Source organism: Diabrotica undecimpunctata, chromosome 10 (assembly GCF_040954645.1).
Source record: "Diabrotica undecimpunctata isolate CICGRU chromosome 10, icDiaUnde3, whole genome shotgun sequence".
NCBI lineage: Eukaryota > Metazoa > Arthropoda > Insecta > Coleoptera > Chrysomelidae > Diabrotica > Diabrotica undecimpunctata.
Window position 1 is genome coordinate 76,793,280 of NC_092812.1, and position 10,621 is coordinate 76,803,900.

Here is a 10,621-nt window from a genome sequence, read left to right on the forward strand (position 1 = left end):
CCGGTTAAAAAAAAATATTTCGCGTAAGTATAAGGCTTTTGGAAACTCTTATAAGAATTTTATAAATTAGGCAAATAGGCAAATGGCATGTTTATTTTTTCTCTAATTTTCTAATTTCGAGAAATTTTTTTCTCTTTTTTTTTCACTTTTCTAAATTTGACTATGAATTAAAATTTGGCAAACTGAACGACAAATTGAATGCAGGTTATTTTAGATGTTATTTTATTTTTCAATAATTCAAAAATAAAGCTGATTATTACTGTAGCGTTTTCTTTTGAGAAAAAGTATAATAAAATTCTGAGACATAAAACTAAAATAAATAAAACGACACTAACAATGAATTATTAAACAAATGTACTGGACGATGTTTTAGTATTATTCAAAACAATTTGTCTCTTCTGAAATTCTTAAAATTGGCAAACGGGTTGTATTATTGTTAACGAGCTAGTAATGAGATAGTAGGGTAGACCGGGGTTAGTTGTTACACGGGGCAGGTTGTTACATTTAATTTTGTAAATCTAAATTTTGTTGTAAATAAAATTGTAAATTTTTAATAGATCAAAATGAGAACCTACAAGAAAAAAACTAATCGTGGTGAAACGCCACAGGAAATCATTAATGCTGCAGCAACAAAGGTAATAGAAAATGAAAAACCTCTTAGACCAGTAGCGGATGAATACGGGATTAATTTTATAACGCTTCAGAGATACGTCAAAAAGATCCAGAAAATTGGGCTGGATAGTGCGTGTAGTAAAATCATAAATTTTTTTCTCTGAACACATTTTTTATAGCACACGCCTCGTTAAAATTTGTTTTGTTTAGATGCTAATACCATGCCCACATAATATTGATAAAATCGGAAGATCTCTGATCTACAAGAAAATGAATTAGCTTCTTGTATTACTGAATGTTCAAAGATATATCATGGTCTTTCCCCAAAAGATCTTAAACAGCTTGCTTTTCCGTTTACCTTAAAAAATAACGTAACAGTTCCTGATAATTGTACCAAATTTTAGACTGCATCTGCTGACTGGATAACGCCGAAATTTTTTAAAACGCCACAATGAGTTATCCATCCGTACCCTTCAGGCTACGAGTTTAGGGAGAAACACAAGCTTTAATAGGCACAATGTAAATTGATTATGTGACAAACTCTCCAATGTATTAAATAGGCACAATCTTGGAGTAAACGATATTTACAACTTAGATGAAACCAGGTCAACTACAGTTCAAAAACCTGCAAAGATAATAGCATCAAAAGGTGTGAAGCAAGTGGGGGCGGTCACTTCCCTCGCGGAGGAACGAGGAACATTGGTGACAGTGTGTCTGGCAGTGAATGCCAGTGAAAACTCAGTGCCACCAATGTTTATTTTTCCGCGGAAAAATTATCGAGAACATTTTGTTTCCAGTAGATCACCAGGATGTATAGCAACGAGCAATCCTTCTGAATGGATGACGAAAGTGAAATTCTTAGTGTATGTGAAACATTTTCATAAAACTATTAAATGTTTTCCACTATATTAAGTCCAGTATTATTAATACTGGACAATCACGATTCCCATTTGTCGATTAAGGTAATCGATTATTGCAAGGAAAATGGCATTGTTCTCTTGACCTCTTAATAGATGGATGGCTGGATGAGAACTCATCCAGGAGTTACAATGACAATTTATAACATTCCATCAATTGTTGGAAATGCTTTCCCGTTAGCTGTAACTTCAAAAAATATACAGTCCGGTTTTCTTATAACTGGCATTTTCCCGTTTAATTGGGACGTTTTTACTGATGAAGATTTTCTGCCCTCATCCATTACAGATAGACCTGAGCCGCAAAAAAATATGGAGCTTCAACCACAAGCAGCCACACAAAATATACGAACACCACCAATTACGCCACCACGAGTTATCAATAAGGAACTAGACCAAGATCCACAACCTTCAACTTCTCGCGCTTTAGTTACAGGACTTATTAGTCCTAAAGATATTCGTCCTATACCTACAGCTCAACCCAGAAAAAGTACTGCACAAAATAGGAAACGAAGATATGCGGCTATTTTGACGGACACGCCTGAAAAGCAAGCATTATTACAGCAATAGCAACTGAGAAACTTAAAAGCTAATAAAAAAGAAAAACCAAAAGAAGAAAAAATCAAAAGAACAATTGTTTAAAAAAAAGCGATGAAGAAAATGAAGAATGTGTCTGCATTATATGTTGTGATTCGTACACTAACTCAAAATAAAAAAAAATGGATGCAATGTGTAGACTGTAAGGAGTGGGCGCATGAACTTTGCAGTGACGGTTCTCCAATTTTTGTATGCATACATTGTCAGCCTGATTAGTCTAATAACTGATTTAAATAGTTTTTTAAAATGTCGCACAATAGTTTGTATTTTAATAAAAAAATAAATAAATAAAGTTCATTTAAAATTTTTTCAATTTGCAAGACTAAACAAATATATATTTTTTTGCTAAAAGTGGCAAATTTCTTGTAAATCTAATATTTAAAATAATTATATCGAAGTGAGTGCTTCTTACACCAATTTTAATGAGGTGCCTATTTTACATATTGAATGCACAAAAATATAAAATGTAAAAGTTGTAACAACTAACCCTGGTCTCTCCTATTAAATGGTATTAATAATTATAAATTAAATAGATTTTCAAAAAAAATTTTTGCAAAAAAAGTAACATTTTTTAAATCCGTAGTTCAGTTTGCCAAACTTTTAATTCATAGTCAAATTTGATTTTTTAATAAAAAATTAAGTCATCGTGTAGGGAAAAAAATAATATGTCACTTTAATTGCATATTTTTCCTATATTTATAAATTTCCTTATAGGGTTTTCAAAAACCGTATACAGGGTGAAATTGTTTCTCTGAACAAAACGAACTAGTTCTTCTGTAATTGCTGCATATGGTTAGTGATCCTGTTTTATGGATAGGGGTAAAGGTTCGTTCGTACCACTCATCATATCACTTGTGATTGTGATATCACACGTTCACTTGTGATCCATATCATGTTGCAGTTATCCAGTATTACATCTATGCCAATATTGACCATTACTTTTAGAGTCTCTGCTTGTGCTGGTATGCCACCTATCCCTAGGGTGTTTTTGTTTCTTAGTTGGTTGAGAGCCTTCTTTACTTCTGCTAGTAAAATGATTGGTTCTGCCATTTTAATTACATGTTTCTTCTATTCTGGGACTAATACATCTTTTAAAGTGTCTTAGTATAATTCTGAGCAGTAATTTTTCCAGGTTCTGCAATGCTCCCTGTCGGTTTTTATTTCTCATTATGGTCTTTAATGGCTTGAACTTAAGGCTTGGATTCTTGGATTTTCAAATATTTAACTTTTTTAAGTAGTTCATGACTTTTATGGCGGTTTGAATGTTGCACCAGTTCTTGACAGATGTTATTTATATGGTCGATTTTTATCTCTGGTGCACATACATTTTATTTTCCTACTTAGCTCCCCTATTTCTTTATATCTTGTCACCGTAATGGCATTAAATGACAATGTCATACAATGATATTAAATAACTACATCTTTTGTTTTAAAATCGATTTACCGAATAAGAATTTAAATAATTGTAAATTGCGCAGAAAACATGCCATCTAGGTATAGGACATCCGCATACCATTCAAAAGAGGAAACTTTGGTTCATATTACGATTGATTAATATACATGGTGTTCCATTTAAAATAAACCTCATATTACACATTAAATAATGCAATAATGAAACTGTAAATTTTGAACACCCTGTAAAGAGATATTTAATAATCAACCATGAAATACATTAAATGAATATCCAACTATTTAGAAGTAATAGTAAATGTGATATAATTGCTCAAATAAATTGACAATGACTCGTCTTTTAAAACTTTACATTTTAAGAAAAGTCGACATAAATCACACTCTACTTACATATAGGGAACCCTTATGAAACTACCTTATTTCTTGCGGACAATTACGCAATAAAATACAGGGTGTCCCACTAAAAATATTTTACTTGATACGCTGCAATTTATTAAGACACCCAACATATTTCAAAATAATTTTAAAATGTAGCTTTTATCAACTTATTAAGAATACAATATAATAATAAACTAAAGATTTAATAAAGTAAAGATTTTTTTAAATATTTTAACCTTTCGCTGTAATCCTCCATGTGAACTTAAAAAGGATACTAAATGGGAGAAAAACAACTTAAAATAATCTGCTATGCAGACGACGCAATACTACTCTCTCAAAGTGAAGATGATTTACAACGTATGCTGCACCAATTTAATATAACCGCCAGAAAATTTAATATGTTAATTTCCCCAAAAAAAAAAACAAAATGCATGGTTATAACAGCAAATTTACTACGATGTAAATTGGGGCTGGAAGGTCAAATAACAGAACAAATGATGGAATTTAAATATCTAGGCATCATATTATGTATTTAGCTACGGAACGCTCGAAACTGAAGTGGAATATCAAGTGAATAGCGCAAACATAGCCGCAGGTTGCCTAAATGAAACAATATGGAGAAATAAAAATATCGGGAAAAAAATAAAAGGTAGAATTTACAAAACAGTCATCAGACCAATAATGACATACGCGGCAACAACACGACCTGACACAGAGAGGACAAAAAGGATATTAGAAACAGCAGAGATGAAAACACGCAGAGATATACGACGTGGATATAAGGTGAATAGAGTAGTAAAAAGGGCAAGAGACGGTTCCTCAATAGGAAGACGATAAGTAGGAAGACCGCGTTGGAGGCTTATTGAAAAACAGACAGAGTCATGTCTACATAAAAAGAAGGAGAAGAAGAAGCTGTAATATTCCGTCCCATTAGTGGTGTATATATATATATATATATATATATATATATATATATATATATATATATATATATATATATATATATATATATATTGAATAAGTTGTATTTTATTAATTTTATTTTTATTTATAATAAATGTTGTAATTTTTAAAATCTGTGCTTCGTTGTTTAATTTAATATATACCTCAGCTAGCTCAATTATGTGTTCTAAGCAATCTGTCACTGTGTGACGTCGACTCTGTAGTCTCCTGGTAGAGTTCAAAAAGAAATTAAACCAAAATTTACTTTAGACCTTTGATAAATTAACCCAAATGAAGCACGTTATTTATTAATATTGAACAAATTTAATATAAACAATAAAATTCGTCTGCAACTTGGGTTGCCTTTAAAAATTTACAAAATAGGAATCGTATAAATCTTAATGTGGTTTAGAGTCGTGACAATAAAATTTTATTACAAAATGTGGAGACTCTATACAAGTACCTAAAAACTAAATAAATATTGCAACTTTATAAAGTGTTTAAATGAACTATAAAGAAAAGAAAATGAACACTTTATTCCGCTGACTTTTAACTTGCATTCAAATATAATCAAAATTTCAAATGATCCCCAAAATTATTATCCAACCTTACTTTAAAACAGTTCTGATTTATTTAAAGAAAACTAACTACTCGCAAAATAATTGGTGAAACTGGAATATCAATCCTCTCTTCGGAAGTTAAGGTACGTACTATTCTATTTTTAATTTAATGATCATTAATATTTTCAATTTTTTTTAAGGCCTATCGCAATTATGTTAATTCATGAATTTTAATTTTCTCAATTTAAATGACATTTCTGTACTCCAATAATAATTTATAAGTTAAATTGTTTCTCTTACTCTCTGGAACAAATTCTAGATATCTCTGCTGTGGAAACTGTGGAAAAACTAAAATTCTCTTTAGACGAGTTAAAAAAACACTCCCGACCTATTCCACAATTTCAGGACTCTCCTTTCAAAATTTCTTGTCGGCCTACCCCAAAATCTATCTTCGTTGCTAACAGCAACCAACGTTCTTTTCTTTTTTTCTTCTATTTTTTTTAAACCATAAAACTGTCCTGTTCTGACACATTTGTCAATCCACATTAATTTCTCATAATCACTTTAATCACATCTAATTTGGGAATTTATAAAAAAAAATGTTCAGATATAAAACTTATTCTATTACAATGCTAATACAATTTATTATTTTCATCTCCACATCATTGTAATTTCTTATTTAACAAAACCCCTATTAATTTAGCTCCCACAGACTTGCTTGACAGTTTATTTTCTGACGTTTTTTTAAAATTTCTATGTTTAAATATTTTTTAAGAATTCTTCTTTTTTTGTTCTTTTTAAGGTTTAGACGATTCACCTATACACTAGGCAACTATACTATTCAGAAATTATTAACACCATACCAGGTAAGTCAAAATTAATTTATTTAACAATTTACTAATCTTTTTCTCTCTTTTATTTCAAAGTCGAACCCACATTGTGATGGCTTCATGAAATTCATGAACAACAAACTCATATAAAAATCCATTTAAGTTGTATCCTTTTTAACATATTGAAATCATTTCAACTTCCCCCCAATTTGGATTTTGTTCAGTGCTAACTATCAGCACTTACTAAATCTAAATTCTTACCGGTAAACTTAAATATTTTATTAATATTAACATAACAATAAACTGACTTTTATTAATAAGCATATCTCTTGAATATTTTTTTTTTATAATTTACTCTATGACAAATACAGAATTCTCCAAACAAAATCTACAAATCTTTCACTAATTATATCAACTTCAGAATCAAATTTCCAAGTACTTTCCCAATTTCTTTACTTCTTTTCCTGTACTATTTATTTCTTGTACTATTTTCGTAGAAATTCTTATAATTGTTCCCCTATATACTATTTCATATACTATTTCAGTATCTTTATTCATTGCCGCATTATTATTTATTCTTTTTATATCCGCATATAATATTCATTTCATCATCTCTACATATAACTCTCTATATTTCATATTTCAATATTTCTTATAATTTTATTTTTCATCTTATTTCCGCATATACTATTTATCATTATAATATTCCCTATTTCCCAATTTCTACAAAATATCGATTTGTCCATAGTACTTTGCTCATTTATTTATACTTGTAACTCCTATAAATCTACTTGAAAATAAATCAACCTTTTTTGTTTATATAAATTCATCATTATTCTGTACATCTGTTCCTAATAAATTATTTAATTATCAAATTTATCTCAAGATATGCTTATTTATTAATTATCCTTCTATTTACAAAACTTATATCTTATAATACCAAATTCGTGTCATAATATTGCCTACCCTTGTATGTTTATTCATAATACTTATAAATTCCCTCTATATTAAATATCCCTCTAATTTTATTAGTTTCTGGATGTCTTAGTTCATAACTGTTTACCCCATGTTCAGTACTAATGACATAAGGTCCTTCAAATGGCAAAAGTAATTTTCCACAGAGATTTTCATCCCTTTTAGGCACCTGTAGTGACCTGATAAGTACCTTCTCCCCTTTTTCAAAAGTAACTCTTTTCTTTCTCTTCTTATTTTAATTTACAAAATTTAATAGATTCTTGATCAATTTGTAAAGTTTGATTGACATAGTTAATAATCATTTTATGTTTTTCCATTTCATCATTTCCCAATACTATTTCAAAATTTAAGTGATCTACCACTAACATTTTTATTTCATACATTTTATTTCCCAATTTTACATTACAGATTATAGAACTATTAGTATCATATAATTTTTTATTATTCGCCCCTATTAATGATAATTTATTTGTTTTTATCACCATAATATTGTCCTTATTTAAATTATTTACAATGTTTTTGTTGATTAGAGTTACTTCTGAACCTGTATCTAATAATAACTTGTATACTGAATCTTGTATGTACCCTTCAATAAACTTTAAAGTATTAGTGTTATTATTTTTATTTAATTCCCCAGTATCTCTAATAAACTCCCTTGGATGTTCATACTTTGATAAGTAGACAATATTATGCACATAGGAGCGGTCTAAACAAAATTTCTCCCTTCTGCATCAACACTTGCTTCCCCCCTATTCTCCTCTGTTCTAACTACATTCACCTGTCTTCTCTCCTCATTTTCCCCCCTATTATATCTTGGATTCCCTTCTCTGTAAGCTTCCCTATTTCTCGTCTCCTGTGGATAATTTCCCTGGTTCTGTCTCCAATTATTGCCTCTGTCATTTCCTTGTCTCCAGTTATTCCCTCTATCATTGTTTGGATTCCCTTGTCTACGTTCCCAGTTATATCTTCCGATATCTCTCCTGGCATTGTTCATATTCTCTCACCTATTTGTAAAATCCCTGCTTCTATTTTGTCTCTCAAATTCTCTTTCCCTATAATTATTCCCTCGATTCACATATCCCTGTCTATTTGCTGTGTTATTCCTATATGTCCCTTGCTCTTGTCCATTTCGATTCTGCGTCCCTACACTCCTCTCAATCCTCTGAAGATATCCTGTCAGACTTTCCATCGTCTTTATATTGTGGAGAGCTATTGTTTCCGCCATGTTATGGTTATATTGCCTGGCGATGTATAGGACAATCTCCTCTTCTCGCATAGCCGGTTCTAAGTATTGTGCTGTCTGGAATAACTGCATTGCGTACAGATTGTAGTTGGTACTTTTTTCATAATTAAATTTCCCAAAATACAACCGCTCCCTGAAACTAGCCTGTTGGTTTTCTCCCCAAAAATAGTTAATAAACTTGGCCTCAAATTCCTGCACATTATTTATGGAATTTTCATTATTGCAAAACCATAATAATGGCATGCCCACTAACATGTTTCGAATATTCAATTTCATTTCTATCGGATCCCTTACATTCTTTACCTTATTTTTGATGATATCTACAAATATTCTAGGATGTAAGTGATTCAGGTTTCCGTCAAACTTAATTCCCCCATCATTATAACTCGGCATCACAGTACTCACTCCCCTTGTTTGTCCTAGATTTGATTCCAAACGCTGAATCTCCTCACTTGCATTTTTAAATTTCTCTTTCAATTCCTCAACTTGTCCCTGTAATACTCTATCTCCCTTTTCCGCCTGATTTGCATGCCTACCAATTTCCAGTTCCAAATTCTGCAATCCCATCTTTATATTGTTTTTGATAATGGTAAGTTTTTCCTCATGATCCTGAGTTTGCCTTTTAACACTTTCTACCTCCCTAACAATCTCTTTATTCTGCTTATTAACTTCTTTGTTTATTTCCCTTGGTAAATTCTCTTGAATGGATGTTCCCAACTCTACAAATCTGCTCCCAATTTCCTGTCCTATTTCCGCTCTAATTATGGCCTTTTCTCTGGATATCTCCTCCTGTACATTCCTCTTAAAATCCTCACTTTCTCCTCTAACCTGTTCTACTTTCTCTTCTAAACCTTGGGTAATGTGTAGCATCTCTTCCCTGACTATCTTCACTTCTTCTTTGATTTCTTTCCTCATTTTAATCAACTCTCCCCTAAGTTCTCCTTTAATATTATTTTCCATTTTGTTCATATCCCCCCTAATATTGTTAATATTACTATCCATTTTGTGCATATCCCCCCTAATATTATGATCCATCTGTTATAGCATCCGCATTATTTGCCTCATATCCATCTGTGTCATCCCTGACTCTCCAACATCTCCTTCCCTGCGTCTCTCCTCCTGCACTCTACTTTCATCCTCACTTTCATCACGTCTATCTCTCACTGTCTCATCCAACTCCTCTCTCAAACTATCTGTTAGACTTCCCTCTCTATCACCTTGTCCTGCTTCTTGTATGCATTGCTCTAAATATACTACAACTTCTCCTGACCTTCCTCTGCTTTCTTCATCTACCTGTATATCCTGTTCCTGTTCTAATACCTGTTCTCCTTTACTCTCTTTCGGTACGACTTCTTTTCCATTTCTTAAAGTCATTCGGTCTGCCATTTTATCCTAATATCTATTTATTCTCAAATTTAACTTTAACTGCCCCAGAATCTCTGCAACACTAATCACACCAATTTATTTTTACTCTAATCTGTGTAATATTAATAAATCTGCTTAAAAACACCCTTATTTCTGTTTTCCGAGAGGCCCCACGTTGTTAGCGTCAATTGAATAAGTTGTATTTTATTAATTTTATTTTTATTTATAATAAATGTTGTAATTTTTAAAATCTGTGGTTCGTTGTTTAATTTAATATATACCTCAGCTAGCTCAATTATGTGTTCTAAGCAATCTCTCACTGTGTGACGTCGACTCTGTAGTCTCCTGGTAGAGTTCAAAAAGAAATTAAACCAAAATTTACTTTAGACCTTTGATAAATTAACTCAAATGAAGCACGTTATTTATTAATATTGAACAAATTTAATATAAACAATAAAATTCGTCTGCAACTTGGGTTGCCTTTAAAAATTTACAAAATAGGAATCGTATAAATCTCAATGTAGTTTAGAGTCGTGACAATAAAATTTTATTACAAAATGTGGAGACTCTATACAAGTACCTAAAAACTAAATAAATATTGCAACTTTATAAAGTGTTTAAATGAACTATAAAGAAAAGAAAATGAACACTTTATTCCGCTGACTTTTAACTTGCATTCAAATATAATCAAAATTTCAAATGATCCCCAAAATTATTATCCAACCTTACTTTAAAACAGTTCTGATTTATTTAAAGAAAATTAACTACTCGCAAAATAATTGGTGAAACTGGAAT